We start from the raw sequence: 21,570 nt of genomic DNA on the forward strand, positions 1-21,570 counted from the left end.
GAGTTATATGCAGGAGCTAGAAAGAGAGGAGTGCATCTGGCAGCGCTGCAATTAGTTCTTCTCCTGAAGAGCTAATTATCAAGAAGGAGAGACAGAAGCCTGCGCTGTGAGGAAATAGAGAAACAGACAGCTGTTCTTGCTTCATAGCCGAGCTACATGCAAAATCCCAACAAGGGACAGAGGAGCCAAGAGCTGAGAGACTTTCTTTCCAGAGATATCCAGGCCCAGGAGCACATGGCTGGATCACCCTCCTAAGAGACTAAGTTAAGCAATCTAAATTTTTCCTACAGAGGAAGGAGAAGGTTTATTTCCTTGCCCTTTGTCCCCATATTAAGATGAGATACTGAAAGGATAAGGAAACACTATGCTGCTCAAAGTGGACATATCTACAGTAGCTATTCAGCCAGTCAAAACTAGATTTCAGCAATTCAACTGTAATTCATAGGCAGAGTGTCACAGGATAGTCCTTTGACACAGTTATGGCACATAGCCCTATGGCAAGCAGAAGCACACTCTTCTTTGGTCTGAATATTTGCCACCTTTAACATCTGGCACCCTAGGTAGTTGACTGTGTTGCCTATTCCTAAATCTGGACCTGGATACCAGGAAATAACAGCCAGGTTGGGCAGTGGTGGAGGGAGTGCTGATTGGATATGCTGAGACCCTGTGAGTTCCTTTCAATTTCACAGCTTCAGTGTAATAGCAGGAATTTTATTCAAAATGTGAACCATGTTGGGGGACCAAAGCTAAGTGAAACTATTAGACTGTATCTGCTTTTCCTCTTTTTTATGTAAATAAAAGAAAGGAATAATAAGGGATAAGATTGATGTGGAACGATGATTTTATGTTTGTTGGGTAAAAGAAAGCATTTCATCAATCAGTGCATATGATCAAAGGTACTGCTCCCCGGGTTAAGAATGTCCTTTAAATTTAATACAAAATGCTAGTCTTAATATAAGATCTTTAAATTTAATATAAGTACATCAGCTGTAATTCATGCAGGATATTACCCAGCGATATATAGTGGAAGGTTTGTTTCAGTTCATTTTAGTCACTTTACCCTCTCTGTTGGATTCTTTCAGATTAGTATAATAACAAGTTCTTTGTTGGCCATCAAAAATATGATGGTAAGGCATGCCCTTTTACATCTGATGCAATCTGTTGTTTGCACCTGCCTCCAGGTGTCAAAATAATCTTCTGACTTAAAAGTACTCACAGCATATTTTATCCTGCTTTCCAGTTTAACAAAAAACATAATAACTGTTCATTTGCATAACAATTTACAAAATGTCTGCCACTTCTCACTAAGGACCTTATTTTCTAAGGCTATCGCAGGCTTGCGCTAACAGCGCAAGCCTGCGATAGCTAGGGAAGGTAGCGCATGCCTGCGCTACCTACATTGGGGCGGAGTCAACCCCGGAAGAGGAGGAGTCGGAGAGTCACCGGGGCCGACTCCACGAAGACGGCGCCGACAGCGAAAGGTAAGGGCCTTTTCGCTGCCTATTTCGCGCCCAATAACTACACCTTCTATGGTGGAGTTATTGGGCGCGATGCCGGCAGCGATCGCACCGTGGAGGCTAGCGCAGGACCGCCCCCCCCCCGTTTCGGCCCCCCGCCCCTCATTGCCGCATTTTTCTAAAGTACCTCAGGCCTGTGATACTTTAGAAAATGAGGCTGATTGCTTTATTTCACACAAACTTACATGTTAAGTTAATAGTATATAGTGCGATCAATTGTTTGTGCTATAAGTAGGTTTTGTGCTTGATAACAACGTTACCGCCCCTTTGTACATAAACCCCAAAGTGTCAAGGCTGAATATGGAGAAAGGAGAAAGAAAGGGAAAGGATGGAATAAATGATTACAAACATCTTTAGTCTTTATCTAATTCTAGGCTATCTTTTTGTAATGACAATTTTCACTGATGAGATTTGCTAAACATTTTCAATATCTAATATTCCTCCATAGCCCTTATAAGGAAAGCAATATTCTGTCTACATTTTTTATGCATTACATAGTAAAAATATTTCCATTAAATGTCTCTTTGTTTGTAAAATAGACTATATGTAAAACATAAATGTCAATTCAGAAATCTTATAAACTGACTTTAAAAACACAGGTGTTTTGTCAGTGCAAAGTCTGGTACAAAATCTGCAGTTATCTTTTACCTATTGATTTTATGTTAATTTTCAAAATGAAATCATGCATGTGTTTTCATTTTGAAAATTACCTAGATTACCTCTAGTAATTCATACAGGTAGTTTTCCCGGAGAAAAAAATACACTTATGTTTTTGAAATATCAAAAGCGTGCATGTAAATGCAGACCCTTCCTCAATCCTGTCCCTGGGAACACCTCTTCTCACTGCACATCAACCTATGCTTGTGGTGGCACTACATGCATAAGTTTACCAGCACATAAAAGCCCAATTTTGTTTCACCCACAGAAATAAATAGCTTTGAGGATTACCCTCAAAAGGCTTTTTTTTTTTTTTTAACTTGGTCTTAATTGTGCACAATACCACAACCTGTTTATTAGTTTCATCTCTCAAATGAATAAATATTTGCAAATATTTACAATACTCTGCCAGCCCCTAGTTTACATGAACATGCAGCTTCTCTTTCACAATAATGTTTTATCTTATAGCATGTTTAGGTGTTTAAATATTTCTCCTTCATTCAGCTGGAACTGTTGTGTATTTTGTGCACCTGAATAAACATTTGTAGACACTGAGTGATTATACTGCCTCCTAAATCTGTAAGGCCATTTCTTTACTCGGTTTTTCACATTAAAAATATCCTGCTCACAGTGTGAATGGTAGTAATTTACTATCTCTTGTTTTCATTTCAATATAATTATATAATATGTATTTTATTATTTAGCTTTGTGCTGTAACTATTTATGCTTGTAACTGCATTATTTTGTTTGGTTTTCTAAAGTTTCCTCCTAGAAATGCCAAGTGGTTCTTGAAATCTTTATTCAGTGGTGGGAAAAGTACTTTCATATATATGTAGCCCTCTACTTTGGTGTTAGGGCCAAATTGGTGCAGGGGACACCCAGTCCTAGGCCTAAGTCTCAGTTCTCTTGTACCAGTCCCATCAAAACCCCAAGGTATGGATTCTCTCAATGGGAGGGAGGCTTAACCCCGTAGGTCCAAGGCATGCAGGGGGATGGGGAACTCACTTTCACTCTCTCATCTCTCACAATACTCGCTGAAGTCGCTCTCAGAAAAGTGGATCTCACATTGGAGAAACAGAGGGAGGCTCGGAGTGGTATTCAAAAGAACTTAATATAAGGTCCAGTCCAAAAATAGCAAAAAGAATCAAATTACAAAGATAATGAAAACTCCAAATGATGTAAGTTCCTTCTCTTTTCTCAACCTCTCAGCCAGTGTCCAGAATCCTTTCCCAGTGGGGGGGGAAGAAAAAACCCAAAAACTATTCTCCAAGGGCAGGGAGATGGTAGTGGGAAAAATCTCTCTCTTGCTCACAGGCAAAGCCCAAAAACTGCTCTCCAAAATCAGTTCTTACTTATGGACACTGCTAACCCCACTTTCACAGGGCGCAGGGTCAAGCAGTACCCAGGCAGCTGCAACTCTGCTTTAGCTAGGCACAGAGTACAGAGCCACGGCCCACTCCCCTATGGCTAGGGGTAAAAGCCCTCCCAGAATGGGAGCAGAGCAAACACAAAGCCCACTCTCTTCAAAACACAAAAATCCACAAGTCACGACCCATCAGAACCGGGAGGGCATTGGTAGGGCCAAGACTTTACAGAAACCACAAAATAGCAGATGGGGCCTACTTGTGTTATCCCGCAGCTACTCTCCTTCCTTTCTCAAGAGAAGACCACATCATCCACACTGTTCCTGCTCAGAAACCAGGTTACATAGTCTGAGCTGGACCATTCCCAGCACCTACGCTTGGGAAAAGCTTAGGGATGGTCTCCAAAAGATGATAGCAGTTCCTTAATGTAAAACCAAAGGAAATGTGGTTAGATCAGTTATCTGTCAAGACTAACATAAGAAGTTGCCTTACTGGGTCAGACCCAGGGTCCATCAAGCCAGGCATCCTGTTTCCAAAAAAAAAGACAAGTTTCAAGAACTTGGCAAGTACCCAAACATTAAATAGATCCCATGCTACTGATGGCTATTCCCTAAGACCACATGATTAATAGCAGTTTATGGATTTCTCCCCCAGGAACTTATTCAAACCTTTTTTTAAACCCAGCTACACTAATTGCCCTAACCACATCCTCTGGCAATGAATTCCAGAGCTTAATTGAGCACTGATCAAAAAAGAATTTTCTCCAATTTGTTTTAAATGTGCTAACTTTATGGAGTGTCCCCTAGTCCTTGTATTATATATGTACAAATAAAACAAGCAGAGAAAGCATGCAAAGACATTGTTTTGGGAATGCTTACCAGCATAGATTTGGAGAGGGGTGTACTGGCAGTCAGTGCTCTTGGAATGTTGGTGGTCACTCCATTCCAGATCAACTTCCCCTTGCCCTATATCTCATATCTTGTTGTTCCATTACAGGACATGGGGGTAGAAGAAGAGGGAAAATGTAAATGCTTAACCTTAGTCTCTGCTGAACATGGGTAGTTATATTCCCACAATCCCTCTTCTCCTCTCTCAGAATTTACTTCTACACTGAGGCACAACCAAACTTGAAAATATTTCCAAAGTCAAACCTCTGCACTTTTTTTGCATTTTGCTTCTTTGATTCTAGGGATCTTTCTTGAAAAGAAACTTTTGAGTGCTACCAAGAAATAATTCCTTGGTAGCATAATTTCTATGGGTGTGGGGGAGTATAGGGGTAGTTGTTAATATGTGGGAAGGATTTGTAACAGGTGTAGATGTGGATGGGAATGGGGATGGGAACACGAAGGCATGTGTGAGAAGTATGTATATTCAGGAAGTGTTTATGTGTCATTGGTGAGTATGGGGAGTGGTAAGTATAGAGTTTGGATATGTATTTGTGTGTGCATGTGTGAGAGAGATATGAATATAGGGTATGGGTGTAGGCTGCTAGAGCTTTACTCTTACACTGGCCCTGATTACCTGGTAGACTGGGAGCAATGTTTTTCCAAGGACTATGCATAAGAATCATAGAACTGTTGTGTCCGTCAGTCTTAGACGACTTCTCCCGACATGCCTCACCTCTACTTCAGGCTTCTTCACCAGCCTCAGGAGAATGGCGTCCATAGCATCTTCTTGCCACACCCTCCGGCTATCCCGGAGCGGCTCTGGTGCGGCGTTCTGCCATGTTGACCTGAGGCCTCCTAGAGCACACACACGCCTCTCGTCTTGTAGCAGTGTTGGCACGATCCTTGGGGGGCATCCCCCTCGAGTGACATCACTGCTTCCACCTTCAAAAGGTTGCCCATTTGCTGACTCTCGCCGAGTTAGCAACAGATTGGATTCATTCTGGTCTGAAGCTGCTCTGCCGCTTCTACTCTGCTGGAAGCCACCTTCAGCCTTTGGGGTCTACTAACCTGGGTACCCGCTCCTCGGGGGCCCTTTGTTTATTTCCAGGGGCCAATCCTGATACAGGTACTCGCTCCTTGAGGGCCTGTGTGTCTATCCTGGTGCCTGCTCCATATTCTTCAACCTGCTGGAACACAACCTACAGCTACAGAGAGTGAGTACTACTTCTCCAGTCAGTCCATCTTCAGCTCCTCGCTGTTCATCTGCTTCGGGCCCTACACCACCAACGTGGAATGGGTCTCCTCTGCCGAAGACCTCAGACTGTTGATACCTATCCTCTCTCTACTGCTCACTGGGAACTCTATCTACTCAGCTACAAGGAATGTGTATAACATCTGCCAGTCTGTCCTACAGTGCCTTACTGGACATCTGCATCGGGGCCTTACACCACCATTGTGGGACGGGTCTCCTACGCCAAAGATCACAGACTGTTGCTATCTATCTACTCTCTACTGCCACTTCTGGTGGACCACAATAGCTGTATAATAAAAGATACATTCTCTGTGTTTGTGCATCTGAGTCTAGCCTGGTGCTTCAGTTCCCTATGGGCTCCTCCCCATTGGAGATATCATCACTGTTGCCCCTGAGAATCCACCAAACACCTCAATATCATAACAAGAACAACCTTTTGATCCCCTTCCCTGCCCCCTAGACCTGACCAGAAATTCAACCAGACCCACTCAAACCTTTGCATAAGGTCTGGTATGCTCTTTGGTATTTTCAAGAAAATCTGCATTTGATCAGGAAAGCTGAGGGTCTGCAGCACACAAACTCAGTACCAGTGCAAGGGTATTAGGCACCCTAGGTGAACTTTACAGCCTTGTGCTGCCCACCCTCCCAGTGCTAACCACACACAATTAAAAATTATGCATTTATACCCGGGGTGTTTAATCCCAAGGGCACACATTCTTATTTATAACCTTTGGGGCTGCTCTGGCTAATTGACTCCATCCCAAGCTTGACTCCTGATCCCTGGGGGAGATTCTTTCTATGGCCCAGACAATGGTGTGTGATCCTGGGAGTGTTGGTAGTTATGGCAACATCCTGAAAGGAGCTTCTGTAACTAATCAGACAGGGCCAGGTACTGGGTGTTAAATATAATAATTTACTGATTTGTTTATGGCAAAATAAAATCCATCTTTAAATACATGTGCAGCTACAGCTGATTTTTGAACAGTTAGAGTATTTCACTGTGGGTAGGTGTCCTTTTATTTCAGCAAACTGGTTGAGTGTCCCATGGTGGTGTAAACTGTGCACTCAAAGCACTCCCAGTGGCTTAACTGGGATTCCTAGGTCATGGGTTCCCTTCTAGCATAGCAAAACTCCTACCTTATAGTCCAGAGACTTTCCGAACACCCAGTCCTGTATCCTGGTCCCATGTTGTTAGAGATCTGGAAGGGGTCTTCTTGATCTTACTGATGCCTTTAGATCTTCTGAAAGGTGTCTCCTCAGGTAGAAAATTCTGAGGGTGGGAACTTGCTGACCCAGCGAAGAGGGGGTGGTATCTCTCTAGCTCCAGGGCCACAGCTGCATATAGTGCTTCCTGCCCTTGATTTGCAAACCCCAGAAATATTTGCTGTCTCCTGCAAGATATAAGAAGGGAACGATGTATTTATTTTTGTGAACAAGGAGAACAATGTTCACCTCAATTCATATCCTGACTGCACCTTAGCTTCTGGGATCGGTGGTGGTGCTAGTAAGCATTGAAAGTGGGTGCCAAGGTAACTGGATGACGTAAGACCTTGCTTTCTTGTGTTCGCTCCTGAATGGCTGGGCCAAGGTGATGAGGGCATCAAGAATTGTGGGAAACTCCCAACTGGTCATTCTTTATTGTTCTGGCTAGGCCTTGCCAGAAGATGGTAGAGAGAGATAGTCTTCAGCCCATTTCAATTCTGAGGCTAAGGTGCAAAATTGTATCGCATATTCTCCTACTGTCCTCAAACTCTATCACAGCTGGAGGTGTTCCACGGCCTGGGATGACAATTGCCAAAGTTCCTCAAAGACCATGCGGAACTGGGTCAAAACAATGGGGAGACTCTGATGGGTTGTCCTGCTCCTTTAAAGGTGAAGACCAGGCGAGAGCATTGCCACCCAGCAGAGAGAGGGAATGTATACGACCTTGGTCTTGTATGAAGGAAATAATGCTGGCTGGAGTTCAAAGAACATAGGGCATTGATTAAGGAAGCCATCGCACTCCTTGGGATCTCCATGGTAATGTGGAGGAGGAGGAAGTGGTGGTCCTATCCTGGGAGGAGACACTAGCTGAGGTAGAGGCCGTTCAGCTCGAAAGAGAGGAAGGAACTAGCATGCCATGGATCAGCGTTTATCAATCTGAGGCAAGAAATCAAAAGACGCACGCCACAGAGCAGAGTTTTCAGAACCTGAAGAGCGCGTATTAAAGAACGGACACAAGCTCCCCTGATGAAGAAAGGACACCTTTTCGAAACACAGCTGTGTTGGGAGATAAGTCTTACATTCTAAATTACGGCGTTTGAATGAACAGTTCTTTGTTAAGAAAAAAGTGATATAATTTTTCACCTGTTTGGGGTTTAAGGGAGAATGAATTATTGAAAAGCCTGTACAGGCAGAAATCAATAGTATGACATCAGCGTTTTGGTTATAAAATTAAATTGGATAACAATAAGAATTCATTGAAAAGCCTCCAAGGGCATTATTTAATGAATATTAACAGATTTTAATAAAAATTCATTAACAAAAATTTTTTTTCAAAAAAAACAGAGTAAAAAATAAAGGGAGTGGAAGGGAGGTAAGTTAATGATTACATCACATAAAAGAAGCAAGGCCGTGGAAGGCATGCATTCAAGCGTATGAAACTTACCTTTCCCCGCATCATAATATTTTTTAAAAAGAATTGATTTTTGAACAAATAAGTGAAGGTTTAAAGGTGGGTGACATGGTGCAAAATATAGACATGACCTGACTAGTTAGTGTGGGTTTTAAGATCGGTCCTCTTCCAAGCTGTATCTACATATTACCAAGCATTCAACCACATTTGAAGTATGTTTTGGAGAATTTTAAAGTTTGAATTTTAAAAATTATCTATATAAGTATTAATTCTTTAAACTTTTCTCTGCAGTTTAAAAGCCCGGAATCAGTGATATTTGAAACATTGGCAACATCAGTGTTTTTGTTGATTTGGCGTTCCTGGACTTTTAACCCATCTTGAGCAACCATGCTTCTTGTAAAAGATTAGTTATTTTTGTATGTACTATATTGAAGAGAAAATATGAGGGATCACATTGGTTTTCTTGTTTAAAAGGTTTATAAAATTGGAGGTTTTGACCAATGAATGAGAAGTGAATAGCCCAATTGCTTTTATGTAGAAGCTATGATATTCTGAGGTCTTTCCCTTCTATGTAAAAAAAATATTAAAATATATATATATATAATATTTTAAATCAAGTTTTTGAATACAAAGTATTAAGAATGTTATATATCCAATAGGAATAGGAATAGCATTTCCAGTCAGTCTTATTAATTTAAGTTAGCTTGGGAGAGTTTGCTGTGTTTTTCCATGTGGATTGCTTCTCCCTAATCCATTATTTTGTTGTTGTTGTTGTTGTTGTTGTTAATTGAACTACAGTATTTCTGAATATGTTCATACTTCCCAATCCCTATGGTATTGAAAGGATGATACTACCTTTGCCAGTTCCAATTTGGGCCCCAGAAGCCAGCCCTGAATTGCCAGTATAATTAACCATCAGTTCCTGCTTGAACCTTACCTCTATTTAGATCCCTTTCACATCTGTCTTTTTCCTACCTCAAGACTGCTCCTGTTTTCTATCCCATTTGCTCAGCTTCTCTCTCTTGAACTGAACACTTGGCATCCTGACCTTGGCCAGCTTTCTGATAAGGCCTTGCTTTACAGACAGGAATAGTTTGCCTGTATGCACTGCTTAAATTATGAAATGTATTTCTCTGTAATATTTTCTCGCCTGAACTTAATTCATGCTTGTTTCAAACATATGTTATCTTCAAGACTAATACATCTACTAGACCACTGCATGCAATGCAATAAACTTTTGATTCATTTATTTAGAAATGTAATGCAAATATTTACTTTAACACTTTGCTACCAGGTGCATATTAATAGCAATGTTCTATAAGGCAACTAATTGCAAAAACTGTGTGCATTATCAAGTGTGGGTGGCATCTACAGGAGTTTAAACATTGAAGACAGAAAGAAAATCACTATTTGGAGCATATAAAAACAAATTATATTTATTCAAAATCTGGTACATAGCCACTTAGAAACAGTGCTGGGAAAAATAGTGGAAACTACTCTAAAGATCAAAATCACAGAACAAATAGAAAGACATGGTTTAATGAAACACAGTCAGCATGGCTTTACCCAGGGCAAGTCTTGCCTCACAAATCTGCTTCATTTTTTTGAAGGGGTTAATAAACATGTGGATAAAGGTGAACCAGTAGATGTAGTGTATTTGGATTTTCAGAAGGCATTTGACAAAGTCCCTCATGAGAGGATTCTAAAAAGTCATGGGATAGGAGGCGATGTCCTTTCGTGGATTACAAACTGGCTAAAAGACAGGAAACAGAGAGTAGGATTCAATGGTCAATTTTCTCAGTGGAAATGGGTAAATGGTGGATTGCTTCAGGGAATTGTAGGACTGGTGCTTTTCAATATGGGGTAGATTTTAAAAGCCCTGCGCCCGTAAATCCTGCCGGATTTACGGGCGCAGGGCACTCGCGTGCCGGCGCGCCTATTTTGCATAGGCCACCGGCGCACGCAGAGCCCCATGACGCGCGTAAGTCCCAGGGCTTCATAAAAGGAGCAGAAAGGGGCGTGTCCGGGGGGGGCATGTCGGCAGTCCGGGGGTGTGTCCGGGATCAGAGGGCGGTCCGAGGTGGGTCGGGGGGCATACTGACGGTTCAGAGGCGGGCCGGGAGGGCAGTCCCAAGTCCCCCGGCACTGCGGCCTGTGCTGGGGGATGGCAAGGCGGCAGGGGATTTGGTAGGGCTGGGGGGTGGGTTAGATAGGGGAAGGGAGGGGAAGGTGGGGGGACGCAGAAGGAAAGTTCCCTCCGAGGCCAATCCGATTTTGGAGCCGCCTCGAACGGAGGCAGGCTGCGCAGCTCGGCACGTGCAGGCTGACGATTTTGCACAGCCTTGTGTGCCGACCCCGGATTTTATAAGATATGTGCGGCTATGCGCATATCTTATAAAATCCGGCGTACTTTTGTTTGCGCCGGTTGCGTGAACAAAAGTACGCGTGCGCGTACTTTTTTAAGATCTACCCTTTCGTTTATAAATCATCTGGAAAGGAATATGACAAGTGAAGTAATCAAATTTGCAGATGATACAAAATTATTCAGAGTAGTTAAATCACAAGCAGATTACTGAAGGAGATCATGCGAGACTGGAAGATTGGGCATTCAACTGGCAGATGAAATTTAATGTGGGCAAGTGCAAGGTGTTGCATATAGAGAAAAATAACCCATGATATAGTTATACAATGTTAAGTTCCATATTAGGAGTTACCACCCAAGAAAAAGATCTAGGCATCATAGTAGGTAATACATTGAAATCATCAGCTCAGTGTGATATGGCAGTCAGAAAAGCAAACAGGATGTTAGGAATTATTAGGAAGGGAATGGTGAATAAAATAGAAAATGTCATAATGCCTCTGTATCGCTCCATGGTGAGACAGCACCTTGAGTACTGTGTACAATTCTGGTCTCTGCATCTCAAAAAAGTCATAGTTGCACTGGAGAAAGTACAGAGAAGGGCAACCAAAATGATAAAGGGGATGGAACAGCTCCTCTATGAGGAAAGACTAAAGAGGTTAGGGCTGTTCAGCTTTGAGAAGAGACAGCTAGGAGGGATATGATAGAGGTGTTTAAAATCATAAGAGGTCTAGAAAATGTAGATTTGAATTAGTTATTTACTTTTTCAGATAATAGAAGGACTAGGGGGCACTCCATGAAGTTAGCAGGTAGCACATTTAAAACTAATCGGAGAAAATTATTTTTCACTCAACACCCCATTGTTCTTGAATTTGGTACCAGAAGATGTGTTTATTGCAGTTAGTGTAACTGGGTTTAAAAAAGGTTTAGCTAGGTTCTTGGAGAAATCCATTAATTGATATTTATCAAGTTATCATAGGGGCAGATTTTCATAGGGATACGCGTGTATATTAGGTGCGTAACCCCGAAAACCCGCTGCTGTGCGCGCCGAGCCTATTTTGCATAGGCCCGGTGACTTGCGCAAGCCCTGGGATGCGTGTTAGTCCCGGGGCTTGAAAAAATGGGTGGGGCGTGGGTGGGGAGGGGTAGTCCGGGAGTGGGGCGTGGGCATGGCCAGAGGCCTCTCCACCTCCGCTGGAGCGCGCAACCTACACAGAGGCAGGCGTAAATAACATAAGTAGGAGGGGATTTAGGTAGGGCTGGGGGCGTGTTAGATAGGGGAAGGGAGGGAAGATGGGGGGCAGGGAAAACCATCGGGGCTCCCCTAGGGCTCAGCATGCGCAAGGTGCACAAGTGTGCACCCCCTTGCACGAGCTGACCCCGGATTTTATATAACATGCGTGCGGTTGGGTTGCACGCACAAATCTACGCCCGCGCCTAGGTTAGAAAATGTGGCCCATAGGGAATAGCCACTGCTATTACTGGCATCAGTAGCATGGGATCTAATTAGTGTTTAGGTACTTGCCAGGTACATGTGACTTGGATTGGCCACTGTTGGAAACAGGATACTGGGCTTGATGGACCCTTGGTCTGACCCAGTATGGCAACTTCTTATGTTCTTATATTCTTACATAGAATATGATGATAGGCAGGGACCCCAAGATCTTTCATTTACACATTCCTGATCCAGTACCACAGAGCATACCCAGTCTGAAGCTTTATGCTCATTTCTTTCTCATAAACGATTCTCTGTGTTTATCCCATGCTTTCTAGAATTCTGTAACAATTTTTGGCCTCCAGAACCTTCAAGAATAAAAGACAGTTGTATTTAGTGCATAGTGACTTTATTTTGATTAAATTTAGTGCTAATTCATAATAAGCACACTATAAAGAAAAAATTAAATATTTAATCCCAGTTCTAAGAGTGACTAGTGTTGATATATCTGTACTTTCCTAACATCATCCAGAAATGTTTTGCTCAAAAGAAGTTAAAGTACATGCCCGCGTTCCTCTGAAATATCAGTGCAGATCTGGAGCTTTGCTTTCACACTGACCATTTCCAGTCTCTTCCTCATGTTTTTACCATCACTGAAAATACCCATTCCGTATGAACATTGCAGCAAGGTATTGAGAATATGTAGGAGCCGATCATGTCTTAAAAGCTGTCTGGGCTTTTCTGAAAAGTCTCAGGAAGCTCTTATCACTCATATGGCAATCTTTCATTTCAGGAGAGGACATACAGTAATTCTTTCTACAATACCAAATTCTCCATACAGTGTGCCTATGATAATTTCTTTGCCAGTCTAAGCTACATCACAAAATTGTTCAAATGCTGCAGCACTTGCAAGGGCTAATTTGGACCCTTTGCTATGAAAGCTGTATTCAGAGAAGTCTTATCTGTCATTTAAGTAATTTTGGCTCTTAAAAAATGTAGAAAGTTACTCTCACTCTTCTCTGCCACAGTTTGTGTTAATTGCTTCATTCCAGTATCCAAAGTGAACCAAAAAATGTTGTCTTGAGTCCTTATCTCAAGTTTCCCATAGATTTCAGTCATTAATCATATAACAACATGACATTAAATGACTTGACCTCTAAAACTTCAATACAGTCCATGAAAAAATTGAGTGTATCTATTAAGCGAAATTTAAACATAACCACATAACTGTCATTTCTCTTATTGCTGAAGCATTTCCTCAGTATTTTGGGACACTCATCTTTCAACAACTGGTCAATAAATGGAAGCAGACAAAGCCATCTAGTCACATCGTGTTGCAATAGATTTCTCTCAATGATCTTTTGAGTTTTATTCAATTTTTTCATAAACACTGTTGTGCTTTCCATAATTAACACTTGCATTGTGTTGCGCTGGAGGTGGACCCTTGGTCCGAGGTGGGGTTGACGCAACCCGTAAGAAGGATCCTATGGGTCCCCACTATCGGCAGGCGGAGTGGGCTTTCGGATGGAAGCCGGCTGGTGCTTCACCAATACCAGCCCACGTTCCCTGCGGGTTGAGCCCTTAGGTGCTAGGGCCGGCTGGACTTAGGTCGGCTCCATATGTTCTCGTAGAAGAGAGAGTTGGAGACAGCCCAGAGGCAGCAACAGGGAGTAGGTACAGTCTGTACTGGATGAGGTAGAGTCCCGGAGACCCGGGCGCCAAAGGAACACAGTCTGACAAGGGGCACCCGAGCAAGAGCAGGCCGAAGCCTGAATAGGCCAGGTCCAGGACAAGGACTGTAGAGGCGTCACGAGGCAAGCTTGAGTCAGGGCTGGCGGCAATCTGGAAGCGGTGGCAAGCAAGGCTGAAGTCCAAGTAAAGAGACAGATGAACGTAGTCAGGTGATGCAGAGATCCAGGACTGGAGAGAGGCAATGAAGTAGTCAGGCAATGCAGAGGTCTGGGACTGAAGAGAAGCAACAAAGTAGTCAGGCAATACAGAGGTCTGGGACTAGAGAGAGGCAACGAAGTAATCAGGCAATGCAGAGGTGTGGGACTGGAGAGAGTCAACGGAGTAGTCAGGCAATGCAGAGGTCTGGATCTGGAGAGAGGCAATGGAGTAGTCAGGCAATGCAGAGGTTTGGGTCTGGAGAGAGGCAATGGAGTAGTCAGGCAATGCAAAGGTCTGGCTTGGAGAGTCAACGACATGGTCAGGCAAAGCAGAGGTCCGGGCTTGGAGAAAGGTAAGGACATGGTCAGGCGAATCCAATAAAACGTTGATGAGTAGGAGCGCAGGACCAAGGAAACCAGGAACAAGGAACAATGAGGAACAGGAACACTGGAATTTATTTATTTATTTATTTATTTATAATTTTTATATACCGAAGTTCTAGTAGGGACTACAAATCACTCCGGTTTACATAAAACGAAGAACTGCTCAACAGATAGCGGAGCTTTACATGGAACCGTATAACATATGGAACAGTATAACTGGTTGACAATTTAACATAGTGCTAAATAAAGTGATATTTTAACTGGTAATAAATAAAGAAATATAATATTTTATATAAGAAGTATAACTATTTAACGTAGCAATAAATATAAATATAAGCAATGCATAATATATATATGAAATAAAGTGAATTTTTTTTTTTTTAAAGTGAATTTTTGAGCTCACAGATAATTGTCCAGTTGCAGATTCTTAAAAGTAGTACTTTATACAGTGTCCATAGTTACGGGATGGAAGTCTGTCAGTCATAGTAAGATTAAGCGTCTGGGAAAGCTTGTTGGAAGAGAAAAGTTTTCAGTCTTTTTTTGAATTCTTGATAATGAGGGAGAGACCCTCAGGAGGCAATGAGTCTTTTTTTGAATTCTTGATAATGAGGGAGAGACCCTCAGGAGGCAATGAGTACTCGACCAGCGAGGAGACCTGTTGCAAAGGCAAAGCTAGGGAGCAGAGCCCGGGCTTATAAACCGGTGCTCCGCTGACGTCATCATCCAGGGCCATGGCCTGGTTCCTGCCGCAGGCCCTTCTTAAGGAACAGTGAAGGGTGCGGCGCCGAATGGCGGCGGCGTCTCTCCACGGGCCATGCTGAGAGACCCGAGGCTGAGCAGCTGGAGCAGTAGCTGGACTGGAGACACCAGGGTCTGTAGCTGAACCAGAGGCACCAGGGGTGGCCCAAGGATGGAACCGGCGGCCTACTGCCACCAGAGATGAGGAACCAGGCATTGGAGTCATTGAAGAGAGGTGAGGGGGCCGTGCCATGGGTCTGCTGCGGACGGCATGCGTAACACATTGATAGTATATGCAGAAAGTATAGCCAGGCCAAGAATGGAAAATTCAAGTTTGGACAACAATTATATTGCAATTGTTCTTGAAATTCCCTGATTATCACTGCAAAATCCAGAAATACATTTTAGCCTCCCTTCTCAAAATTAATATATCTCAAAACAGGAGAAATACTTTGTTGCACTCTTGTTTGAGACATCAGTTACCAAAGAAAAATAAAGTTAAAAATCCTTCGGAATGGAATATAGGCTTTTGGTGTTGACCCTGAGGTACAACCTGTGACCTGTAGAGGCCAGAGTTGGAAGAATCCCAGGCGCCAGGTTGTTCAGTTGCTTAATTTCAGTGCTTGATGCTGCCTAGTAATCAACAGGACCAGAACTGCCATGGCCAGCATCACAAATCTGACTAAAATTCCCAAGACCTCATGAAGGCTGCCTGCTGCTGGATCTTATAGCTAAGAACAAGATATAGTGAAGGGAGGAGGGGAGGGGAGGGAAGTAAATGGTAAAAAAAACCAAACCCCAAAAAAAGCTGTAGAAATAGGAAGCAATATGCTGGAGTGAGAGAAAAAGGGAGAACTAGAGTTTGGATGCAGGATACAGGATGCAGGAGGGAGAGGCTAGAGTTAATGGAAAGAAGAAAAGTAAAAATGAGTAAAAAATGAATAAAACAACCCGCACCCAAAAATCCCAAGTAATAAGAAACAAAATAACAAATGAAATAAAAAAAATTGTTCAAAACGTCTGAGTGAAAATTTTTTTTTTCCCTTGCTTCAAAAAATTATGAATGGCAAACTTGAGGACTGCCTAGTTAAAGGTGAATTTTAAAAGGGTTGCATGTGTAAAAATGATCACATGCACTAACATGCGCTACTTGCAAGTGCTATTTCATAAACCTCAAACAAATACACATAAGTAATAAAGCGCAAATAAATCTGCTCATATGAAGAAGGGGCGGGTCAGGGGCATTCTGGGGTACGGCCCAAATTCACACGTATAAGTTGCTATTTTAGAGCCTGTGAAAGCAATGTGCATACGGCCGTTACCTGCACATATTTAAACCTGCTTATTGTCCGGTGGAAATCAGATATTTTTAATCTGGTGAGGGGTTGGGGTAAACTGGGGTCAGTTTACGTTGAAGAACCAGGGAAGTTTTGATGGCTTGGGGCAAACTGGTAGACCAATTGGTAAAACTGGTAATTTCCTTCACTAATGCATGTTATAAAATTTAATAATTTACACATGTAAAAGAATATAAGTAATAAAAAAAAAAATATGCGCATTACATTACCTCATGTACATGATTAAAATTAGGAGCACAAATATGCAAGCATGGCAAATGTCTGCCACTAACCTGGATAACCAAAACTGCTACTTACCTGGGTAAGTCTTCAAATGTTAGAGATCTGTCTACCTTACTTACCTGGCTAGGTAGCATTTTTCTTTTACTTATCCAGCTATCTTACTTAGGGGGTTATGGCCTTTTCTCACGCGATGCTAATTTGGAAAAGGAGAAGGTGTTTGGGGCGGGATTTCTGTCAAAGTGGACTAGCTTTGCAAAGCCATATTGCACAGTTTTAACACTGGAAATAATTATTCAATGGTGTTAAGCTGTGCAATATGACTAAATCACAGAGAGAGAGTGAGAGAGAGAGAGAGAGAGAGAACCTAGCTAAGAGGCTGTTCTAGTAGTTAGGTATTTATACCTCTATATAAGGCCCACCTATCAACTCAAGATGAGGTTTAGGTAGTAGTATGGGGTAGGGATGTGAATCGTTTTAGGACGATTAAAATTATCGTCCGATAATTTTAATATCGTCTTAAACCGTTATGGAACACAATACAATAGAGATTCTAACGATTTATCGTTATAAATCGTTAGAATCGTGAGCCGGCACACTAAAACCCCCTAAAACCCACCCCCGACCCTTTAAATTAAATCCCCCCCCCCAATGACTTAAATAACCTGCGGGTCCAGCGGCGGTCCGGAACGGCAGCGGTCCGGAACGGGCTCCTGCTACTGAATCTTGTTGTCTTCAGCCGGCGCCATTTCCAAAATGGCGCCGAAAAATGGCGGCGGCCATAGACGAACACAATTGGACGGCAGGAGGTCCTTCCGGACCCCCGCTGGACTTTTGGCAAGTCTTGTGGGGGTCAGGAGGCCCCCCCAAGCTGGCCAAAAGTTCCTGGAGGTCCAGCGGGGGTCAGGGAGCGATTTCCCGCCGGCGCCATTTTCCGTACGGAAAATGGCGCCGGCAGGAGATCGACTGCAGGAGGTCGTTCAGCGAGGGTTCCGGCGCCTCGCTGAACGACCTCCTGCAGTCGATCTCCTGCCGGCGCCATTTTCCGTACGAAAACGATTCGCGGCGGGAAATCGCTCCCTGACCCCCGCTGGACCTCCAGGAACTTTTGGCCAGCTTGGGGGGGGCCTCCTGACCCCCACAAGACTTGCCAAAAGTCCAGCGGGGGTCTGGAAGGACCTCCTGCCGTCCAATCGTGTTCGTCTATGGCCGCCGCCATTTTTCAGCGCCATTTTGGAAAATGGCGCCGGCTGAAGACAACAAGATTCAGTAGCAGGAAGCCCGTTCCGGACCGCCGCTGGACCCGCAGGTTATTTAAGTCATTTGGGGGGGGGGGGGGTTCGGGGGGGGGGGGGATTTAATTTAAAGGGTCGGGGGTGGGTTTTAGGGGGTTTTAATGTGCCGGTTTTGCGATTTTACGTTTTTTTGATTTTTCACGATTTTTCACGATTTTTCACGATATTTTACCCCCCCCAAACGGCAACAATACGATTCCCTCCCCCTCCCAGCCGAAATCGATCGTTAAGACGATCGAGGACACGATTCACATCCCTAGTATGGGGTTAGGGGCCACTTCTCCAAACTGAACAGCCCTAACTTCTCTAGCCTTTTCTCATAGGCAGTCGTTCCATGCCCCTTATTTTGGTCACCCTTCTCTGTACTTTCTCCACTGCAGCTATTGATGTGGTGATCAGAATTGCACACAATATTCAAGGTGCGGTCTCACCATGGAGAGATACAGAGGCATTATGACATACACTGTTTTATTTTCCATTCCCTTCCTAATAATTCCTAACATTCTGTTTGGTTTTTTGATCACTACAGCACACTGAGCAGACAATTTCAATGTATTATCCACAATGACGCCTAGACCTCTTTCCTGGATGGTAACTCCTAAGATAGAAGTTAACATTGAGTAACTACAGTAAGGTTTATTTTTCCCTATATGCATCACTTTGCACTTGTCCACGTTATATTTCATCTGCCATTTGGAAGCCCAATCTTTCAGTCTCGCAAGCTCCTCCTGCAATCATCACAATCTGCTTGAAATTTAACTGCTCTACATAATTTTGGGCCATCAGCAAATTTGATCACCTCATTTGTTGTACCCCTTTCCAGATCATTTATAAATATATTAAAACGTACTGTTCCAAGTACTGATCCCTGAAGCACTCCACTGTTTACCTTTTTCCACTGTGAAAACTATTTAATTCTACTCTCTTTTTCCTGTCTGATATATACAGAGGCATTTTGATATTCTCCATTTTATTCTCCATTCTTTTTTGGATAATTCCTATCATTCTGTTTTGTTTTGTTTTGGTTTTTTTGCCTGCTGCCACACACTGACCTGAGGATTTCAATGTTCTATTCACAATGATTGCTAGAGCTTTTCCCTGAGTGGTTACTCCTAATGCAAAACCCATCATCTTGTATCTAAAATTAAGGATATTTTTCTCTATGCGCGTTGCTTTGCCCTTGCCATATTACATTTTATCTGCTATTTAGATGCCCAGCTCTCCAGTCTCACAACGTCCTTCTGTAGTTCTTCACAGTCTGCCTATGTTTTAAACTACTCTGAATATGTAAGTGTCCTCTGCAAATTTGATTACTTCACTCACTGCTCCTCTTTCTAGATCATTAATAAATAAGGTGAACAACACCCCTGGTCCCAGGACAGATCTTTGGGGCACTTCACTATTATCGTTCTTCACTGAAAAAAACTGCTTATTTTAGTCCTTCTCTTTGTTTCCTATCTTTTCATCCGTTAGCAATTCACATTGAGACATCTCCTATCCCTTAGCTTTTTATTGTACTGAAGAGCAATACAGGCTGAAAGTGTCCTTTTTTTTTTTTTTTTTGCAGGGTTTTCTTGTTGGCACTGCAGCAGTGCATGAAAATTAATATACAGTACATATTGTAAGTGTTATTTTTACCTTAGAAGACTGTACTTTGAATATTCTTTTTCATGTAAAATCTGTTATAAATGCATAATTTGTAATTATGTGTGTGGGGGAGGGCAGGGCTGTGTGTGTGTGTGTGTGTGTGTGTGTGTGTGCGCAAAACTGTAAGGTTCACCTATAGTGCCTGATACTCTTGCACCAGCCCTGCCTGCACTGTCTCCATGTGGGAAAGCAGGATTCCATCCAGAGCTGTGCTGCTTTGGATGTTACGCCTGTCGGTCGCAAATGGCTTTGACCACTAATGCTCACCTCTTTCTTTCCTGCCTTGTCAGTATTGGGGAGAATGGTGACCTCTGCCAGCAATTGCCAACCTGCCTAGTGTTCCCGGGACAGCGTGGGCGCTGCCGACCGCCATCTTGCCCCAGGAATCACAAAGGTGCACGCATGCACGCGCGCAAGAGCCACTCTTGTACAAGTCATGGCGGAAACATCGGGGGCGTCCCCTCCTGATGACGTCTTTGCTCTGCTGTACTTACCCTGACTGGCCCTGCCTATCGACGAGTTAGCCAGGAGTTCCTTCATTGCTGAATCCTCTCTTGCTCACGGACTTCCTGTTCCTGCATTTGGCGTGAGACGCCTTGGGTACCCGCTTCTCGGGGGCCCTTCCTTGTCTCTGGCTATCCGCTCCTCGGAGGGCCTTCTGCCTTGGACTGCTTCCTGTCCCGCTCCTCGGGATCCTTCCTGGAACTAACCTTCAGTGAGTACCTAACTCCACGGAACTACTCTACCAACTTTTGTGGGATCCTCTCCGGTGAACCCAGTTCCTTGGGCCACTACTGTATTCTCTCTAGTAAGAGCTGCTACAGTGTACCCTGCCCTGCAGGCCAATACCGCTTCGCCTCCAGGACCCTCTCCGTGTTCCTGTACCTCGGACTTCTACCTTACCATCTCTGTGGGGAATCCCTCGGTGTACCCTGCGCTGCAGGCCACTACCATACCATTTTACGGAGAGACTACCTGGGTATTTCCTGTGCTACAGCTCACTACCATATCAACACCACGAAGAGACTTCCTTGGCGTACCCCGCCCTTCAGGCCACTACCGGATCTCCTTCTCTGAGGTATTCCCTCTGGGGCGGATTTTCATACTCCGCGAATAGGCCTACTTTTGTTTGCGCTCCAGGCGCAAACAAAAGTACGCTGGATTTTAGTAGATACACGCGGAGCCGCGCATATCTGCTAAAAACCTGGATCGGCGCACGCAAGGCTATCGATTTTGTATAGCCGGCGCGCGCCGAGCCACGCAGCCTACCCCCGTTCCCTCCGAGGCCGCTCCGAAATTGGAGCGGCCTCGGAGGGAACTTCCTTTTGCCCTCCCCTCACCTTCCCCTCCCTTCCCCTACCTAACCCACCCACCCGGCCCTGTCTAAGCCCCCCCCTTACCTTTGTTGGGGGATTTACGCCTCCCGGAGGGAGGCGTAAATCCCCGCGCGTCAGCGGGCCTCCTGCGCGCCGGGACGCGACCTGGGGGCGGGTCCGGAGGGCGCGGCCACGCCCCCAGGCCGCCCCCGGAACGCTCCCGACACGCCCCGAAAACGCCGCGCGGTTCGGGCCCGCCCCCGACACACCCCCGACACGCCCCCTCCGAAAACCCCGGGACTTACGCGAGTCCCGGGGCTCTGCGCGCGCCGGTAGGCCTATGTAAAATAGGCTTACCGGTGCGCAGGGCCCTGCTCGCCTAAATCCACCCGGTTTTGGGCGGATTTAGGCGAGCAGGGCTCTGAAAATCCGCCTCTCTGGGTATACCCCTTTACTCTGACATCATCATTACTCCTGCACTCCCGCTCCGCGGGCTGTGTTCTTCTATCTATCTAATAAAGACTCTATTCCACAGCTGTCTCTGATGTCTGCTAGGACCATACCTCCTGACAGTAAAGCCCACAGGGCTCCTCCCTGTGGGCGATGACACCTCTCACCTCGGCCCAGGCTCCACATACT

Source organism: Rhinatrema bivittatum, chromosome 2 (genome assembly GCF_901001135.1).
Source record: "Rhinatrema bivittatum chromosome 2, aRhiBiv1.1, whole genome shotgun sequence".
Taxonomy (NCBI): domain Eukaryota; kingdom Metazoa; phylum Chordata; class Amphibia; order Gymnophiona; family Rhinatrematidae; genus Rhinatrema; species Rhinatrema bivittatum.